Consider the following 20711-nt stretch of genomic DNA (forward strand, 5'->3'; position numbering starts at 1 on the left):
CCATACACACTGTAACGAGACTGATCAGGTAAGGTGAGCTATTACCAGCAGGAGAGAAAAAAAACCTTTTGCAGTGATAATCAAGGTGGGCCATTTCCAGCAGTTGACAAGAACGTGTGAGGAACAGTGTGTGGGGGGAATAAACATGGGGAAATAGTTTTACTTTGTGTAATGACACATCCATACAGACTAACTCCGCTGCCACTCTGAAAAATGTAATTTAGCTTTCACAAAGGCTTTATTCTAGTGTTGCCACATGTTCCACAGTCCTCAACACTGAGCCAACTTTTCATAGTAAACTTGGTAGGAGTGGGTAAGCTTTTTTAACATAAAAAGAAAAGGAGGACTTGTGGCACCTTAAAGACTAACCAATTTATTTGAGCATGAGCTTTCGTGAGCTACAGCTCACTTCATTCAAGCATCCGATGAAGTGAGCTGTAGCTCACGAAAGCTCATGCTCAAATAAATTGGTTAGTCTCTAAGGTGCCACAAGTCCTCCTGTTCTTTTTACACTGAAATGCTGCCACACTGCAGCTGTGTCACTAGTGGTTGAAGTGTAGACATTGCCCGAGTGTTCTGAATTAGTTTATCATGAAACACCAAATAACTTGTTAAGATTCACATCAGAGAGAGCAAGCATCATGCTCATCTTATAAAGAAAGTAAGTGCTCTAGACAAGAGCCTGGAAATAGAATTTTAGTCATCCTCAGCGGGGGAAAGGAACCAACCAACCAAATCACACCACAAAGAGTCTTATAAATCACAGCACAAGGATTTTAACCCCTTATAATATGACCCTCACTAACCAGTTTTAAACCAGTTCTTCCCTGGTTAACCCCCTTTCTCCTGAACTCTTTTTTTAAAATTCTCTTTCCTGTTTCGACTCCTCCTTTGCTAACTTCCTGTACCTGTGCCACCAGCATGGCATGGCAATTTTGGCTCTGCCAGTAATTAGTAGCTTGGCAATGCTCAACATTAGATTTTATAGAGGTGTGCATGCATTTGCCTATTTATCCTTTTCCTATTTCTCTGGGAAGGACAGACCATGGCAGCAGAGTTGACCAAAAAAAAGGTAATAAAACAAAAGAGGGATGTTCCATCTTTTGCATTTCATTCATATCATAGTCACTCACCCACAAACCAGAGACACCCAGACCAGGAAACAGAACTGCATCTCCAACAGAATGAGCAAAAAAACACCCCAAAACAAAAACCCACTCAGCTCTGAGCCTGCCACAGAGACACACCACCCTGTCCCAGTTTTTATTAATTAAATGAAGTGCCAAGGCATTTATGGTGTCCCAAAAGAAGCTCCTAGGACATCATATGAAAAAGATGGGACTGTCCTAGTAAAACTGAGACACATGATTACTTTATCTATACAAGGATTTTGTTGGGATGTATAGCCTAGGCTAAAAGCACATGGGACCTAAGTCTATCAGGAGAGCTGAGAAGAGGAATTTCAAAGAACATTTGTATACCACCTAATGGAAAGCTGTTCGGGTTGAACTGACAATGCTGTGGGTGTTGGTTTAAAGATGTGCATGATTGTTAGCAGATGTACCCGATTCCATGACAATTAATTCTTGAACTCCCAGAGGGTTAATATAAAAGTTCTCTACTGCTGTACTAATTTTTATCCTTGATTTTGAAAAAATATGTTAATCTCCACACACATATTCATGCTGTGCTAATACAGTCATTCGTTATGATTATAAAGCTGCTCTAAATCCCATGGAAATTCAGCAGATTTGGCAGAGTGACTTTTACAGATTTGGCCAATAGTGTGTAGGGAGGAAATATCTTAAAATCGAGCCAGGCACACCAGGAAGCAGTCTCAAACTGTATTGTGTCTCAGTCTATACTGTATCTATTGACTCCAAAGGGAGCTGCTGGACGCTCAGTACTTTGAAAGTCAGGTCCTCTGATTAGGTGCTGAATGATGGTTCTTATTTTTTAAACTCTGGGGGTGGGTTTTGAAAGGCATTTAAGAGCACAATGGGACTTGTGTTCTTAAATTTCATAGGTGCTTTGGAAATACCATTCCTTGCCCTTAACATGTTTTAAGTGAACTGTAGGAATGTTTCAGAGGGGTAGCCATGTTATTCTGTATCAGCAAAAACAACGAGGAGTCCCGGTGGCACCATAAAGACTAACAAATTTATTTGGGCATAAGCTTTCATATAGTTTGGGAACTGATGTTATATGTTTTACAGCTACTGCATAACAGTAACAAAAAATAATGTACAAATATCCACACTGATTTAAAGCAATGCACCAGATTTCCCCCCCCCCCCGCCAACCATATGACTTATGATGAAAGCCTTTCTATATTTCAGGATTTCAAAGGCACAACCCTTTCCTTTTCCTCTTTGCTTTTTAGGTCTTTTTCAATCTTTTTTCCATTGTTAGTTAATCTAAACAGAGCCATGGATAACCCACCCATTTCTGCAATGTAGCTTTATAGAATAAGCAATGTAATTTAATGTTCACCCTGGTTAGAGTGTGAATCCATTAAATGGGTTGTGTAGTTTGGCAAAACTGTACATGACTGGTTTCTGTCACATACCTGCTGTGCCGGATCCTTTGATGTGGCCTCTGTCAGTTTTGCTAGTCATTGATAAGCAAGTGGGAGAGCTGTATTATGTTGTTTATTCCTTTTATGATGTGGATGGGAATGAAACACGGTCCCCACAGCCTTGCTCCAGCCCGAACCTTTCCACCTATCAATCTGAGCCCATCTCCTCCCAACACATGCCTATGTAGGACTTCATGGAGAGCCCTCTGCTTGATCCCAGGAGGAGAAGAATGATACAGGAAGGTCACTGATCTCCACTTTTGTGCAGAGAAAGATGCATGGAGACTGAATTCTAGTAGACAGTGCACAAAGGCATTTCCCAAACACCTCGACTGAAATGCAGGCCCCACTGAAGTCAATGGGAGCTTTAATGGGGCCAGGATTTCACAGAAGAGTCCATCTTGGTTTTGACTGCACTGAAAACTTGCCAAGGGGTGGTCTACAGGTCTCTGTGTCAGGAGCTACAGTACAGAGGGTTATTCTGTGGTAAGAGCGTTGGGTCAGGGAATGTTGCATACACTTGCTAATAGCACATATTGGACATATATAACCTGCAGGAGGGCCTGCGTGTGTGTGTGTGCTGTGAAACAGGTAATACGTTAATGATTTTCAGCAGGATCCTGCAACCAACTTCATTTATTTATTAATTTATTATTATTCATTTCATTACACCCGTGCCAGGATCTAAGTGCATTACTAAATGTATAAGTACATATTAGCAGAGGGTGCCTACTGAGGCCTGCATGCAAAGGCTGTACAAGAAAACCAGGCCTCTGATTGTTCAAATGGGAGGTCTCTTTTCGTGGAAGCCTTTTACCCCTACAAATATTGCCCTCACAGTTCAGTTGTGGGTGCAGATCTGTGTGCTAAAGCTTCCACCTCCCTGATTGTGGGGGTAATTCATTTTGTACATGTAAATTGGGAGGATGGGCCTCAACCCTTTGAAAATTTACCCCACAATATCTTCCCAACCCCACACAACACGTCCCAGCCTGGCTTCTCCCCCAGTTACCCGGAGGAAAAAGTCTGGGAGAGCAGGTGGAGGTAGTAGACCGTAGCATGTCCTGAACGTTACCACGTCCAGGCTGTGGCAAATCCAGGAGGGAAGTGCATTGCAGAGCCAAGACGCTTTTCCTGCGAATACCCTTCTGCTTGCCCTCTCACACCATTTATGTCAGGAGAGGACTGTTAGCTGAAGCACCTCAATTAGCACAGTAAGCCAGGAGGAGAGAGTAATTTTTAAGGTAGCCAAGACCAAACCATTTAGGAGCATTCTGTGGGCAAGCGGTGAAGTTCTGGAATTTGGGCCTTCAGAGTCGGCGTAAAACTCCCCTGCTGTTCCTGAGGCATAAACCAATGATTGTGGATTAGCCATGTAAACTGCCGTATACGTATAGATTTGTGGTGTTTGTATTGCAACACGACCGAAGAGTCCCAGTCGTGGATCAGAGCTGCATTACGCTAGGTGCTGTGCAAACACAGAACATAAGAACTGCCTGCACCACAAACTCATCCCCAGCCCTGCCTCACCCTAGAGCCCACACCCCCAGCCTGAGCTTTCACACCCCCCACACCTTCAAACCCTCTATCCTAGCCCTGAGCCCCTCCAACACCCCAAAACCCTCATCCCCCTGCACCCCAGTCATGAGCCCCCTCCAACACCACAAACCCCTCATCTCCAGTCCCAGTCCCAGCCCTCATCCCCCTGCACTCCAACCCTCTGCCCCAGCCCTGAGCCTCTCTAACACCCCAAGCCCCCCAGCTCCAGGCAGAGCCCTCACCCCCCCGCACACTCCTACTCTCACCCTGAGCCCCTCCCACACCCCAAACCCCTCATTCCCAGCCCCAGACAGATCCCTCACCCCTACACCCCTACTCTAGCCCTGAGTCCCTCCCACACCCCTGTACCCCCTCCCATCCCCAAACTCCCTCCCAGAGCCTGCACCTTACACCCCAATCCCCTGCCCCAGCCTAGGGCCTGCACCCCAGACTTCCTCCCCCACCCAAACTCCCTCCCGGAGCCTTGGGCAGGTGGGGAGCCGAGTTTGGGCAGGGGCGGGTTCTGGGCACCACCAAAAATTATACAAACCTGCCGCCCCTGCATCTGGCCACACAAATAGTGTGATCCTGTAACCAAAAGAAAGCACATGGGTAGAACAGTTTTGTGATAGATTCACTTATGGCGGGGGGAAATATCAGCACTGTTAATACTATCCCATTACTAATACAAAGTTGTACTGCATCCTGCAATAGAATAATGGCCACATTCATTACTCTGTTGGTGATTACATTACAGGGATGCCTAAAGCTTTACAATGACTGGCATTGAGTAGAACACACATTGGATTTAGTGCATTTACTGAGTGGAAGAAAATTACCTTTAATTTAATTTATGTATGTTCTTTATTCTAATAGCCACCCATATGTTCACCAGTACAGTCTGGGCTTCAGGCTACCATGCGATTTTTCTGTATTTTTCTTACAGTCTATAGCACTTCAATCTCCAAAATGGGTTTAGTCATTAATCTACTTGCTGCTAATGGAATTTCTGCAAAGGGCCAAGTTGAAAGTCTTGGAAAACTGATATGAGTGAATTCAGCATCATAGCTAAAACGAATATTCAAAAGTACAGCTGTTTTAACATGCTTGTGTTCTACTAATCAATGAAAACACTTTAAACTACAAATAGATCAGGGAGCTGAGAGAAAAGAAGCTTCAGAATTATTACATGGATTGTAGCTTAAGTTCTAACACACTTTAAAGCAACAGATCTCAGCTGGTGTAAACTTGTGAAGTCACTGGAGATATGCTGATTTACACCATCTGAGGATTTGGCCCATTCTATTTATCTGGAGTTATGACTTTGGCGTGTTTAGATTGGCCATCTTCCAAGCACCTGCATATGAATGGTCTGGAACTTGGGGCAATCAAATTCTGACCTTGTATCAGCATCCCCTATTGGCAGATGAATCCTTCTTTAAAATGCGTGAAATCGCAGCCTCAGAGCTCAATTTCCTCCATACATGGGCTGTTCAAAAATGCTGATTTGGATCTTGAGCATCTCTTTATTTAAAAGATTTAGTCTTTGGTAACTCTTCTTATTGGAAACCTTATACAGTGCCTGTTGAGAGATCTCAGTGCCATTACATAAAGTCTAACAATGCTCACATAATGTAGTTGCTCTGCTACTTAAAACATTCTAAGGGTTGGACTACATTAGAAACATTGAACTAATGTAGCTAAATTGATTTAAAAATGAACTCCATGACCTCTATGAAAGGGAGAGCTTTTCATTGCCTGTCATTTTCTTATTCTTATCCAATGTGCAGATGTCAGTTCTCACTTTCAGAGAGGTCATGGAATTCTGAAGATCTTCATCTCTTGAAATTTTTCTATTAGCTGTTCCTTAATGGAAGGATCCTTTCCCCCTTGTAGTGTCTGTCTTATCATTCAGGGACTCTGGAGTTCTAGAAGAACTAGAAATGCAGTCCTCTGATGTGGACATTGATAATTTGCAAGGTCATTGGATTGGAAGGGCTAGTCCTTCTTACTGGAAACCTTATACCGTGCCCATTTAGAGATCTCAGTGCCATTACATAAAGTCTAACAATGCTCATATAATGTAGTTGCTCTGCTACTTAAAACATTGTAAGGGTTGGTCTATATTAGAAAAATTGAACTAATGTCACTAAATTGATTTAAAAGTGATCTAGTTGGACTGATGTGAACCCCTAAGGTAGACATGAGAGAGGGTCAGGAAGTTTCTGTGAAAATATTTTTTGACAGAAGATGCAGTTTCTTCAAAATCTAAAGTTTCAGTTTTGCCAATTTTTTTTTTCAATTTTCCACTGGGGAAGTCTAAACAAAATATTTTATTTCAGGTTGGTTTGACTCGAATCAGAATATTTTGGTTAGTCGAACTGAATCAAAATATTTCATTTAAGCTGCATCATGGGAGATGTAGTTCAGTGAGGGAGAGCAACCCACAGTGGAGGAATAGGGGGCATGAAGCACCCAAACTACAGTTACCATGAAGCATTGTGGCAGCTCAGGGAACACAGATGAATGTTGAACAAGTCAAAATGAAATGTGGTTTGACTTGCTTCAGCAAACGGACAGGAAACATTTTGATTCAGGAAAGTCAAAATGTTTTGTTTTGATCAGAAATGTTACAGCAAAACATTTCTGAATGAAATTTTTTTTGAACTTTTCATGTTGCAACAATTTTTGTTATTTCAACTTTTTGTCCCTATGTAGGATGCTTTTGTTAAAAAAAAATGGAATTTCTACAGTACAAAAATTCCAGTTTTTGTCCAGTTCCAGGAGACACTCTTAAACCCTTTTAACCTTTGCTTAAACCAGTTTAGTTTAATTTGGTAAATTACCAATGCAAGTTAAATCATTTTAAGGAAGAGTTTAATTGGTTTGAGCTGTTCTACATTATGAGATTGCCTTGGTTTAACAAGATTGATTCAAAAATCAATCATTAAACTGGGGAAACTTTTCTAGTAGAGAAGGCCTAACTCTCTATATGTATTGCTTTAGCTGGTGAAATCATTCCATTTTGGAGGAACGTTCAATTCCTCACAGGTATCTGCCTCAAATTCTGACATTTGTTTACATTCCATAATGGAAGAATGATAAAGGAAAGTCCATTTAACTAGACTTAGCTCTTATCATAGCTTTGTTACTGATATGAGACAGGATGTTTTAATCGGAGTTGGATCTTCCCTGCTCCCCTGGATAAGTCATCAGACTAATAAAAATGCCAGTTTCAAAGACACTTTTAAGACATTGAAAGGCGGGGAGCCTTTGATCAAGCATCAGAGCATTATGGCCACCTCATGTGCTATTGCCCAAGCAGAGTCCCTGCTTTACAAACTCCTGGGACGTTTAGTGGTGCGTCGAGCCTGCTATGGTGTCCTCCGCTTCATCATGGAGAGTGGTGCTAAGGGTTGTGAGGTGGTGGTGTCCGGTAAACTCAGACGCCAGTGAGTCAAGTCGATGAAGTTTGTGAATGGCCTGATGATCCTCAGTGGAGACCCTGTAAACTACAATATCAATACAGCTGTGTGCCTTGTCCTCCTCAGGCAGGGTGTGCTGGGTATTAAAGTAAAGATTATGTTGCCTTGGGACCCAAGTGGGAAAATTGGACCCAAGAAACCCCTGCCAGATCATGTCAGCATTGTAGAGCCCAAGGAAGAGATCTTACCCACCACACCCATCTCAGAGCAGAAAGGTGGCAAACCAGAACAGCCAGCCACGCCTCAGCCAGTTCCCACTGCATAATGGGATTTTTCAACACTTGGAATGAGACTGTGACCCATGAAAGTATCTTAATAAAATCATAAAAGACAGTGTAAAAACAGAGCAGAAGAGAGAGGTGCTCCAGCAGGGTGGGTGAATGGCTCAGGGTATTGGTGAGCAGCCAGAGTGTCTTTCTTCTCTAAATTACTGGTACAGTCCAGCCCAGGTCAGTACTTAATATGCAGTTGCCATCAGCTGACAGTTTTTATGTAGCGCCCTAGATGTTCTTGGTACTTTACAGGCAAAAAGAAAGACAGTCCCTTTCTCAAGGAGCTTAACAGCCAAAATAAACAAAGAACCCATTCGAATCACAACAGAGGAATGTGGCCTGAGGAAGATGGCTAGTGGAAGGAAAACACTGCTCTTAGGGTGCATCGGCACTGCTCACTTCATTGGGCAGTGGGCAGAGTGCCCAGCCCCCCCATCCCTTGGAGGTCTGAACTTGCTGCTCTTCTCTTCCAGAAGGACACCTGCATAGGGCAACGTGTGCCAAGGCAGTGGGGGCTCCAGCAGGGGGCAGGTAGGGCCTGGTATGCCCTGTCACACAGGGATGTCAATGCAGTATGTTCCATGAGCATGGCATTCACCCCACAAAGTGTTTCTTCAAGTCTGTTTTCTTTGCAGCCTCTTAACCAATGATCTTATCTGGAATCAGTGATTTGTACATGTCATAGTCATTGATATATTCATGTTTATGTGGAGGTTTGGGTTCTTTGAGAAAGCCCCAGGACTGCCTTTGCATCCCCTGCTGCCACTTCCTCCTGGGTCCTAGTGGTCCCCTTCGTCATTTTCAGGGGTGATGTGTGGCCACTCCTGTTGTGCAATGGTCTTCAAGAAGCACCAGACCCCCACTGCTCTCCCTCAGCTGAAGACTCATGAGCAGGGCAGGATAAGTCCTATCAGCTCCCACCAAACTCCTTTATAGAAGCTAGCCGGTTTAGGGGAGCATTCCTGCTGGCAAAGTGAGGATCAAACTTTTATTTTAAATGACAGTGAAATATTTACTAGCGCTAGATAGACCCTGGCACAATGAGAAAGGAGATGGGATAGAAAGGGACATTTGTCAGTAACTCACTAGTATAAGGGGCAGATTTAATTTTGAGATTGCACCATTATTAGAGATTAAAAAGCCTTAATTAATTAATTAATTAAAAAGCAGTGTGGCCTAGTGGAGCGAGCAGTGGACTGGGACATGGAAGCCCTGGGTGCTATTCTTGTGGCTTGCTGGGAGACATTGGGAAAGACCCTTCCACTCTCTGTGCTTCAGCTTCCCCCTTGTAATATGGGGACAATAATAATGACCTCTTTTGTAAAGTGCTTTGAGATCTACTGGTGAAAGTATCTAAGCAGTCTCCCTAGTAATTCAGAATTGTTCCTTCAAATAATGATAGTCTTCCGTCTCAACATCTCACAGTGCTCTATAGGCATGAATGAAATAAGCCTCACCCATTGCCTGTGAAGAATGTTGCTACATGCTTTGGTGTTTTTTTTCCTGATCAGATTGTAGTGGCATTTCCAGAACCTCTCTAGGGAGTTCATTCTGTAGTCAGATGGACTCTAATGCTCGGGAACTTTTCCCCAATATTCATCTGAATTTCCTGTTATTGACCTTTGCACCTAAGTCTGGGGTTTAGGTGCCTAGGTACCTTTGTGGATCCTACCCTTAGACCCTGATTCTGGAAGGCATTTAAGATCACATGTTACCAAAGTAGTTGAGTAGTCCCAATAAGTCAGTGCAACTGTTGACTTATTTCACATTAAACACATGTTCCTGAATGAATCGGAATATTTGGATTGGTAACGCTACAAAAATCATTCACTTTTCAGCTCCTGTGCGTTATCATCATTATATCTGTCATGTCAGACTCTATAAAACACTGCCTTTTGGGGATAATGGAGTGAGCTGGTGTATCGCCTCTGTACCCGGGAGCAAATTCTTCTCTCCCATTCAGCATCTTATTCCATTCCATGGATTTCAATGGGGCTACTTGTGGAGTAAGATGTTGCTCAGGATGAGCAAGAGTGGCAGATGTTGCCCCTTGGGAATAAAGTCCCAGATTCCTTCCTGTATCAGAGTTCCACTTGGTTTAGCAGAGCGGGGTGAAGGGTGACGTCAGGGAGCATTCTACAGCCAGCTTTGTGCAAGCCTTGCCTTGGTGTAGCTTGGGTGCTGCTCTAAACTATAACGGCAGTCAATGGTCCCCTTGAGACCATTAGCCAGCGGGTGATTGCTGGAGCACACCATTCTCCGGTCACACCCCTCCCTGCTGCTCCCCACGCATGTCAGTCCCCTTATGTTGGGACTCCTAATGGGACTCATATTGGGAGTTGGCTATAGTGAATCTGGACCCAATTCATCCATTACAGGGGATATAAAAGCTAATTTCTATTCTCTTTGCAGTGAAAAGTGATGGCGTAAAGGAGAGAACCTGGCCCAAAGTTTCCTTTGATGACCAAACCAATACTTTCCCCGAAATTCGTTTAAAGATCCCTTGCTACTTAATTTGGAATGTTTGCTCTGGCCTTCCTCTGTTCTATGGTTAGCTTTCCTGCTCTGTGTATTTGCACTGTAGATCACAAATATAAGAAGTGACCCAAAATGAATTCTAAAACTATTCCCATTTTAGTGTTTTGGTTTCTGGTGACAGTCTAGCAATTTACTCCGTACTAAAAGACAGGAAAGGTCCAGCTCCTGGATAAGCTGTCTGGCTGCTCAATATAATAACTAGTGTCACGGGTATAATAAAATGTTATACAATTTTTATTGGTGCCCTCCTGGAGAATTATAGCAGTAGCAGTGGCTTGCAGAGCAGACATACGGAGCTGCAGGCAGAATGCATCTGTTTCCTTTCTATACAAGTCATTCTGTTCTCTACATCTGTAAACAAGGACATTTCACATAATGTCATCGTCAATCATATCTATAATAAAATGGTTTTTAAATATAGCTACAGCACTTCTCTCTATTTTTTGAACTGACCTTTTTCTCCCCCATCTTTCCCCCCAGAAGGATTCTTCTGCTTCACCTCTTATTTCCTGGAGCTTTGCCAGCTCTACAAACTTGGTGTTGGCTTTTATAGTAGCACTTAGAGTAAAAAAGGAGTGTGGGGAGGCAGGGGCATGTCAACAAGAATCCACTTCCTCCCGCTGAATTGAAAAACGTTCAGGGCCGTGTTTCCTGCTGTTTTATCAGGCGACTGTTGCCTACTGGCAGAGGTAAAAACGGTGACAATCCAGATAGGAAGTTAAACAGTAGAGCCTTGTTTCCTGGTTTCAGAAAGTTGCTGGCAATCTTCCTTCCTCTTCCCCAGCTGTGCAATGCTATGTGAAGGAAAGAAATAGCAACTGTGCTAAACGGAAGAGGGAGGGACTGAGCTGCAGGGAACTTGGTTTCCACAAGCTTTGGTGGTGGTGCCTCTCGCGGAGATTTTCCATCAATGTGCTATTTAAATGTACAGTTAAATTGCTTCAATGATTTGTAGGACTCAATAGAATGGATTTAAATACATAAAATAAACTTGTCTGAATGCTGGATCACAAACATTTTGAACGCCATTCCATGCCCATTATTAGTGTCCATCTTACATTGCAAGCTCTTTGGGGCACAGCCTGTGTGTTGGCACAGTGCCTAGTAAAAATAGGTGTCATGATATGTGTTATATTATTTAGCCACTAGATGTGTGTGTGTGTGCTGCAGAGAGAGTTCCAGACAGTGTGATTACCTGGTAAACAAACAGGATAAAGCTGGAACCCAAGCTCTGTAGAAGTCTGTTTGTATGGTTTTAGTTTTGGCTGGTTTGTTTATTAAACACTTCCTGTTTAAGGACTGTGATCCATATATTACGACAATAGGCTTTAATGCTGATAGGGCAGACAACTGAGCTCTGTTGCTAGCATGGCACAAATATTAAACAACAGCTATACTCCTGGAAGACCAGCGTTTCAGACCGGGTGCATTTTTAAGTTCTGTGCTAGTGAAGGCATTTAGCATCACACCAATGATGTACTTATCCCTGGGGCTTGAAGGTGGCAAGGGTGCATTTTTAACACAATAGTGTCCTCTTCTGCCACTCTCACAGACTGACACTGACATGGCAGTGAACTATTTGGGCAGGTTAAAATGTGGCAAAGAGAAACAATAGTGAGAGGAATTCAATGAGTTTACAAGTAAATTATGGGAATAAAAAAAAATGACAGGTTATAGTCACAAATTGTTAAAGTGCTCTGTAACGTTTGAATTTTGTAGATTGTGCTGCAGACCTCATGAGGTCTAGTATTTGTCAAGAGGATAATCCACCAGTCCCAGATTCCTTCCTGTCCACTAGGGTGTATCGCTAGTTTCCTCCCATGTTAAGGTCAGTCTCCTGGTATCTCAGGGTATGTTGGACTGCAATCAAAACCCTGTGGCGGGCCTGTGCCAGCTGGCTCAGGCTAAGGGGGTGTTTAACTGCAGAGTAGATGTTTGGGCTTGGCCTGGAGCCTGTGCTCTAGGACCCTGTGAAATAGGAGGGTCCCAGAGCTCGGGCTGCAGCTGAAGCCAGAATGTCTACACTGCACTTAAATAGCCCCTTAGCCTGAGCCCTGCAAACCGGAGTCAGCTGGCATGGGCCAGCTGTGGGTTTTTAACTACAGTGTAGACTTACCCTCTGATGACCAAACCCTTCTGATGTTCCATTTTTAGGCCTCTATCTGCATTCTTCTTCACCAACTGAGCTAAAACCAGGAGCAACAGATGCTATAGTTCAACAAATAACATGCTATATTAAAAGAATTTATATAGATATTAAATTCTTAAAGGCCTAAAGTGCTGCTGCAAGACTGCTGTTGGAGCAGAAGACTGAATATGAACATTTGGAGCTGGACTAAAATATTAATACAAACTCCCTTCTAGGAAATGTAATGTATTGCTTTAATATCTTATAAACAAGCGCATGCAGAGTGGGGCTAGAGGAGTGGAAATATACTTGGGATGCTTTTGCTACATGCTGTATTGCATGAACACAATTACCAGCCAGTTCATTAGCTAGGAATTAACACTAATCAGTGTAACAGGCAAGAGTCCAATGCTAGTCCCATCGCAGGCCAGGAGGATTTTCCCATTGACCTCCATGAGACCAGGATCCATAGGTCACTTTGTGCTTACAGTGTAACTGAAAGAAGACAATGGTTTTCCTAGTCTTCTTTCTCTTCCTATCCCTTGACATCTCCCCATTTTCACAGAAGCAGGGTTGCCGAGCCTCTATAGGCTTTCTTATCATATTGTCTAGCTGAATTGAAATTGCAGCTGTACATAGACAAATTGCTAAATTCTGTGGGTCCAATCGTCAGGGCTGGAATATGGCAAACAGCCAAGCAAAAAAAGACTGCGGATTACATGGGATGAGGAGCAAAGCGATGCAAAATGCATGAAAAACACAATGCTCCTATCAGGCACTGTGAGGTTTATCCCCCTCATGAAGTGCAGGTGATGTGCATAGGTCGGTACACTGAAAGAAAGGCATGGTCCCAGTAAAAGGAGGTATGGGTAGTTACGGTCAGGGCTTTCACATGCCCGCCCTTTGCCGCTGCCGGTACCACCCTACATGTGCCTAGGAGCCCTGCGGGCCACCCAGGTGATTTAAAAGGGCCCAGGGCCGTGGACAGCAGGTATTGAAGGCAGGGCGAGGCTATGCTTCCCCAAACAGCCTTGCACGGCTCCGCCCACGCTCCACACCCAGCCCCCTTCCTGCTTCCCGAGCTGTGCTGCATGGGGCTGGGGCTGGGAGGCTAATGGGGGTGCCGGCATTCCAGGGCTGGGAGGCCCATGCCTCCCGCTCATCCTCCCAGGGCTGGAGGGGTGGGGCTGCGTCATCTGCTCACCCTCCCAGCGTTCTGGGGCTGGTGGCACTCGGATGGCCTGGTGTGTGTGTGCGGGAAAGACTGGCTGCCACACGGGGAGAGGGGGAAACTCCAGCAGGAGAGGCAGGACCTCGGGCAGAAGGGGTGGTCCAGGCTGGGGGCTAGCCTCCCCAAGCTGGGGGTTCATCCGCCGCCCATGCCTGGGGCTCCCAGCTGCCAACGCTGCTACTGTGGCAGCGGCTGCAGCCGGGGGCTCCGGGCCCTTTTAAATCACCTGGGCCCTTGGGAAATTGCCCCCTTTGCCCCCCCGGGCCTGGTCTTCATGTATCTCCATCCCTGCAGCCAGTGAGATTTGAGCTCATTAGGTCACAGTTCAGGGCAACTTCACCTGCATTTCCCATCAGTGGTCCAGCCTGGACACACTCTTTCAGGGTTCTAGCTTCCCAGCCATTGTCTGCCTTGGGTGGAGACCTCGGCCTGACTCCCTTCTCACCAGGGTATTTCCAGGCTGCATGGATCCCTGCCTTCACTGTGTTATTCCCAGCAGCGAGGTGGCCCAAGCACATCTGCTCAATTTCTTTTCAGAGATGGTTAGCAGTGTGGCTGCCCACTGTTATAGATACCACACATCTCTTTTTATGCAAGCCTGTTTTATTCTTAAGGTAAGGATCTGAGCACTCTGCAGACCATTTGCTGGATCAGGAAGAAGGCCATGAGCCTGTTTAAAACCAGGCTATTTATCCAAAAATCCTTTCTTTGTCTGTTTGGGCCCTGGAGAGTCCATTTTGAATTAGTAGAAGCATAGTTCTCCAAGGGGTGGCTTCAAAGGGGCTGATAACTGGAGGAATTACATTAGCATTCCCCTCCTCCTAGTGGAGTTACATACAATTCCCCAATAACACTTACACATTTGCATTTTTAATACAAGGGATCCCCAAGGTATTAACCCTCATTCAGAAAGATTTAACCAAATTCAATAAGCTTTATCTTAATTCCATCAGGTTTGTCCAAGATATTGTGAGTCATACAAGGAGATGGAGGGTGCTGCCATAATGTGTCTCTGGTGAGGAAATGCTGCTGTTACTGCATCCACTGGGATTTCATACTTTAGAGGATACTAGAGTACGTATCGTACTTCCATGTGAATAAGACTTTGTGTGCACCTTGCTCCTTTTTAAAAGTCTTTTTGGTATGAAACAGGATTGCCTGACATTCTTTATGCAAGATGAGGGGGTTTGTAAGTGTGGATGGGGGATAGGAGACAAAAATACTGTGGCATCCTTCCCTTACAAACTGGGAAATGGAAACTCGGAGTCGGGCCTGTAAATGAAGCTAGACTTTCCTTGCCAATTAATGTAACATTTTTACTTTACAAGTTTTCTATTCTCTGGAAAGCTGTAATCTGATTTCTCAAGGAGCTGCCAATTATTTTTGTGGAATTCCTGTGACTTTCCATGATGAAGTGTGGAATGGACCGTTTCTAAGCAATAATGTTTGCACTTTAACCATTCAATGCCAATTACCTGGTGAACAAATGGAAACTTCTATTCTGCAGGGTGTGTTTAAAAAAAAAAGAAGAGATATTTCCAAATAAATTATGTAAAATTGCATGATATTACCCATCACAACCTGTCTTGCTAATACATTGTGAAAATTAAGCCTTCAGTGTCTTATGTGAGTGCTAGTCAGTGGCAGCAGATTTTGTGTAACTATTTGTAGAGCCCTGCAGATCCACAGATATCCATTTTATATGCATGGATATCTGCATCCATGGATGCAGATGTGGTTGTTTTGTTTACCATCTTTGTGAATCACAGATCGGATGTGGATCCAGATTTTTGTATCTGCGCAGGGTTCTAGAGCAGCAGTTCTCAACCAGGAGGTCCACAGCCCCCTAGAGTTCTGTGAGCTGGTTTCAGGGGCTCTGCAGAGCAGAATTCTGGAGCCCCAAGCCCAGTGCCCCCTTCGTGGGTTGGGGAGCATCGGCGCTTGGGACTCTTGGCTTCAGTCCCGCAGGGGGTGCCAGGCTCTGGGCTTCTGCCCTGAGGAGCCCCCTGGGCCCCCTGAAACTGGCTCATGGACCCACAGGGGGCCACGGACTCCCGGTTGCAAACGGCTGCTCTACAGGGCACTCACTGGTGCACATGTGGATACGTATAAAAGGTGGATCGCAGGTTGGATACAAGTTAATTGTCCTGGATGAGAATCCAAATGTTTCAGTCCACGCAGGGCTCTGTGCAGTAGGCAGTGTTTTCAGAGGTATTGAATAACTGGTGTAAATGAATTCTGAGATAAACAGTAGGGCTCCCCCCCCCCTTGAATGTTTCATGTGAACCATATTGCTTTTATGATGCTGCACAGACAAAGTGATGTGCATGTTGCTACTTTGAAATATATATGGTCATATTTTACGTTAGGGGTACCTTTATTAGTAGCTTATAAAGGATTAGTAAACAAAGAATAGCTGTTACGCGCATATGACAGACATGAGAAATATGCAATATAGATGGCTATAAGTACATCACTACAAAGTATTATAGATGGTTATAAGATGGCTATTGATATGTTGGAGTGATAACAACTGATTAAACCTTTGCTAAAATATCAACCATTTATCAATGTACCCTTAATATAAAGCGTGCCTGATTATTTCTATCAGAATAGCTTTAATGTCATGCACATTTTTTTTATTCTTAAGTTCAGTTAACGAGTCTTCCATGAACAGAATACAGTAGATAGTGATGATTGCAAGGGATTCCAGGGCAGCGTTAAAGTGACAGGACAGAAGATACTGAGGCAGTCAAGACTTGGGTATGAAAGACACAAACATGGGCAAACCATTTTTGAAGGGAGACAAAAACTGGCTTTTCTTAAATAAGAAATTTCCACTGGGGAAAAATGTTCATTTTTAGTAACTGTTTTGTAGTAAAACAGAAAATCTCTAAGTTGAATTTTTATTTTATTTTATTTTAATTTTCCCAGTTGGAAACAAAAGTTTTGGCTGGTTGGGAAAAAGTTGTCAGTAAAACCAAAACAATTTTGCCTAACCAAGTGTTTTGGATTTTGGCTGGCATTGGTGCTAGGTAGGCATCACCTGCCCCAAGGGGGATGGGCAGGACTGGAGACTGCCAGAGATTCAAGGCACGAGCAAGGAGAACTATCAGCTACCAGCATGAAGCATCTCCATTTTTCATCGAGTCCAACTCTACCAGCCACCCACGGCCTGTGGGGAGACTCTTATTATTTTTGCTTAATTTGTGGGCTTTGAGTATGTAAGGAAGGGAATGTTTAATTACTGCTGTGTGATTGGTTAGTCAGTTGTTATCCCCAATTCCCCCACCTTTACTTTTTGTTCTTGGTTTCTGCCCTTTCTCCTTCTTTGTTTTACTGTTATCTTTTGTTGGAATACAAGATTTGTGTATCCTGATAATCTGTTGGTTCTTGATGTGACGGGTTCGGTCACAGAGACCCCCTTGGGACTGTCACCTGACATGCTGAATTTGCCTCTGAGCCCATTTTCCCTGCCAGCTTGGGACTCCAGAACCCTGCCTTGCTGAGCCAGACATGCTAGCCAGCTGAAAACACAGACCCAGGTCTGGTACATGCTCCCAAAGCTGCAGACTTTAACCAAAAACTGCTCAGCAGATCATCTGTCTCCAGGACCCAGACCTCCAGTTCCCAATGGGATCTAAACCCCAAATAAATCCATTTTACTCTGTATAAAGCTTACACAGGGTAAACTCATAAATTGTCCACCCTCTATAACACTGATAGAGAAATATGCATAGCTGTTTGCTCCCACAGATATTAATCACTTACTCTGGGTTAATTAATACAAAAAAGTGAGTTTATTAAGTATAAAAAGTAGGATTTAAGTTGTTCCAATTAATAACAGACAAAACAAAGTAAGTTACCAAGCAAAATAAAATAAAACACGCAAGTCTAAGCCTAATATATTAAGAAACTGAATATAGGTAAATCTCACCCTCAGAGATGTTCCAATAAGCTTCTTTCACAGACTAGACTCCTTCCTAGTCTGGGCCCAATCCTTTCCCCTGGTACAGCCCTTGTTAGTTCCAGTTCAGGTGGTAACTTGGGGATTTCTCATGACTGGCAGCCACCTTTGTTTTGTTCCACTCCCTTTAATAGCTTTAGCACAAGGCGGGAATCCTTTGTCTTTCTCTGGGTTCCCACCCCTTCTTCTAAATGGAAAAGCACCAGGTTTAAGATGGATTCAAGTATCATGTGACATGTTTGCGTGTCCTGTGAGACTTCATTACCCACTCACTGACACACACGTATACAGGAAGGCTCACAAGTCAACAGAACCATTTACAATCAATTGTCCTAGCTGATGGGAGCCATCAAGATTTTAAACCACTATTAACGGCCCACACTTTGCATAACTACAATAGAACCTCAGAGTTATATTTCATATTCTTAATTTCAGATACAAGAATGACACATTTATACAAAAAGGATGAATGCACTCAGTAGATTATAAGCATTATAAGCTTTGTAATGATACCTTACAAGAGACCTTTTGCATAAAGCATATTCCAGTTACATCATATTTACACTCATAGCCATATTTTTATAAAGCATATGGAGTGCAATGTCACACTTGATTTGCTGTAATTATAAATGGTAGGGTCCTAGAGATCACAGGGGCTGTGTATTAGGTTATGCACTCTGCCACTGGCTGGAGGCACAGAGCACAACATCCCACAACCTATTGGTGCTAAGGTGGGTCACTAAGCCCCTCAGAAGAAGGAACAAGGTACTCTGCCAGGCTCAAAGAGCAAGGTTATCCCAGGTATATATTTATTAAAACACGTAGTTAAAAATATTCCTGCTTCAAGAAACATAGTGGGGAAAGGACACTAATTAATTTAGTTGTTGCTCAGCTGAAGAGGCCTAAGATATACAAAGTACACATACACAACTGGATCACACAGTTGCTTTTCAATCTGTTCTGAAAACAACAACAACAACAAATGCTTAAAGGTCCTGACATCTTATTGGGCTGCGTTACTCATCACAATGGCTCTGTACAACTGACGGGTAAATGAACCACTTTGCAGTGTGATCGTTCCACAGCTGGAAGCCTTAAAAAAAGCCACCAACCAACTAAAAATTAACAGGCTAAATCAGCTTTAAAAAGGAAACCTTTGCATGCTTTGAAAGCATGCTGAGGTTCATCCGTGTCTGAAGTACAGTGTTTGAAGATGGTTCAGTGTCTCTCTGATGCACTTCAGAAATTAAGAAGGGGAGCAGAGATTTGGCCCTACATGCGGCAATAAATAATGGATGCTTTCAACATCTCATTTGCATCTGAATTAACCAGGCTAGCTAAATAAAAAAGTCATCCATTATGAAGGTGGAATTTAGTATCTGTATTTCAGAATCCCTATTGTCTTGGGCACAGGGGCAGGGACTAACAGCTCTGTTAAAAGCACCATTAATTTAATTTCCTTAGAATTAATAGACAGTTCATACTGAAGAACTGGAAATTTGTTTTTGCTGGAGGGGGTCCTCAAGCAGCCTCTCATTATCCCCATTTAGCCTCAAAATCTCTGGAGAGTGACACAAAGCACTTGTACTGTGGTCCCATGGGGCTGGGGATGTCATTCCTTTGCAGCATTCACCTGCTCCTGTGGGGAAATTTGAGCCAGCTTCAGACACTGACATTAGATCCAGTTTAGAGCAGTATGTTTTTAACTCTAAATATGGCATATACTCTACCAGGTTAGTTCTGTCCACGGAAGTGGAATGCAGGACACATGGCTATTATGAGCCGAAAGCACCAAAGGCAATCAAGTAATCTGCAGGCGAATATAAATATTGTTTCATTACAATGTAGTCTACACATATTATTCACAAAATGCATATTCTCATAGATGATTTTTTAACCTGCAACAACCCACAGTGTTACTCACAATTTAGCTTTCACAAGAGGTCATGATCCTCGTTTTTCTTTTCTTCCTTGAAAACGTTGTATAAGTTTTCGCTCAGATCCTACAAATATTTCAACCACCTCACCCCCAAATCAAAACATTCACTTGGCTCTATCTTGTGCTAGTGATCTAAGATTCATATGATTTAGTTTGTGATAGCACCTAGAGGCCCTAACCAAGATCCCATTTGTGCTAGGCAGGGCCGGATTTCCAGTTAGGCACAGTAGGCGCGCCTAGGGGTGCCAGCCTTCTAGGGGCATGGAAAAGTTGCCAAGTATGAGATTTTCTAGCCCAGTTGGGCAATTTTTAGCTGTCAATTGCTGGTTATTTTTTAGCAGTTGTGAGCTGCAGTATTTTGGGCTATTTTGCTGCCCTGCTGCCGCTGGCCACACTGCTTGGGAGTCCTAGGGAGGGAGGGAGCCTCCTGATCTGCCCCGTCCCCGACCAAGATGACCCGCATGCCGCTTGTCTCAGGATATGCCCCCTCCCTTTCGGTGACAATTGCAGCATGCGCAGAATTCTTGTCCAAGGGAAAATGTGACGTGTTTCTTCCTGTCACCCACTAGAGGCCACTGTGGTGCCAGAACAGCCTGAGCTGGCTGAGGCTGACTGGTCTGGTGGGCAGCAGGTGTATATTTTCCTCAAGTGAAAAATCACAGCAACCTTCCTGGAGCCAGGTTAGGAGGCAGAGCAGGCAACACCGGGCTATTAATAAGGGAACTAAAAAGAGGAGGAGGCAGGGTTGATGTGGTATGTAAGAACCAGAGCCTCAGCTGATATCAATCAGCATAACTCCATTAGCTTCAGCTTCAGTCCAAGTAAGTTCTGGCCGTTGTTTTTTGTTTAGTTAGAAGCATGAGGATATATTTCAAAAAACGGTCACACTGTTTTAAAGTAACTAACTACTCTCAGCTTCAATGTATATGTGCAATGCGGTTCATTAATTGCCTACATGCTGCCTCAAATATTTGATACACTAGGCAAAATACATTTCCACTGCTGCCAGATGTACCATATACAGTGGTCACCAT

General features: G+C 43.7%; 1 long non-coding RNA gene and 1 pseudogene across 3 annotated transcripts in view; one reads left to right on the forward strand and one right to left on the reverse strand.

Moving 5' to 3' along the window:
• The window catches only part of LOC311517493, a 73369-nt gene that overhangs the window by 21497 nt on the left and 31161 nt on the right, over window positions 1-20711 (reverse strand). The gene's annotated exons all lie outside the window — the stretch shown is intronic.
• Window positions 7459-7893, forward strand: LOC311518593 (small ribosomal subunit protein uS3 pseudogene; annotated as a pseudogene). The gene has a single exon. The product of its transcript is annotated as a small ribosomal subunit protein uS3 pseudogene (transcript).

Source organism: Lepidochelys olivacea, assembly GCF_965140295.1.
Source record: "Lepidochelys olivacea isolate rLepOli2 genome assembly, chromosome: 3".
Taxonomy (NCBI): Eukaryota; Metazoa; Chordata; order Testudines; family Cheloniidae; genus Lepidochelys; species Lepidochelys olivacea.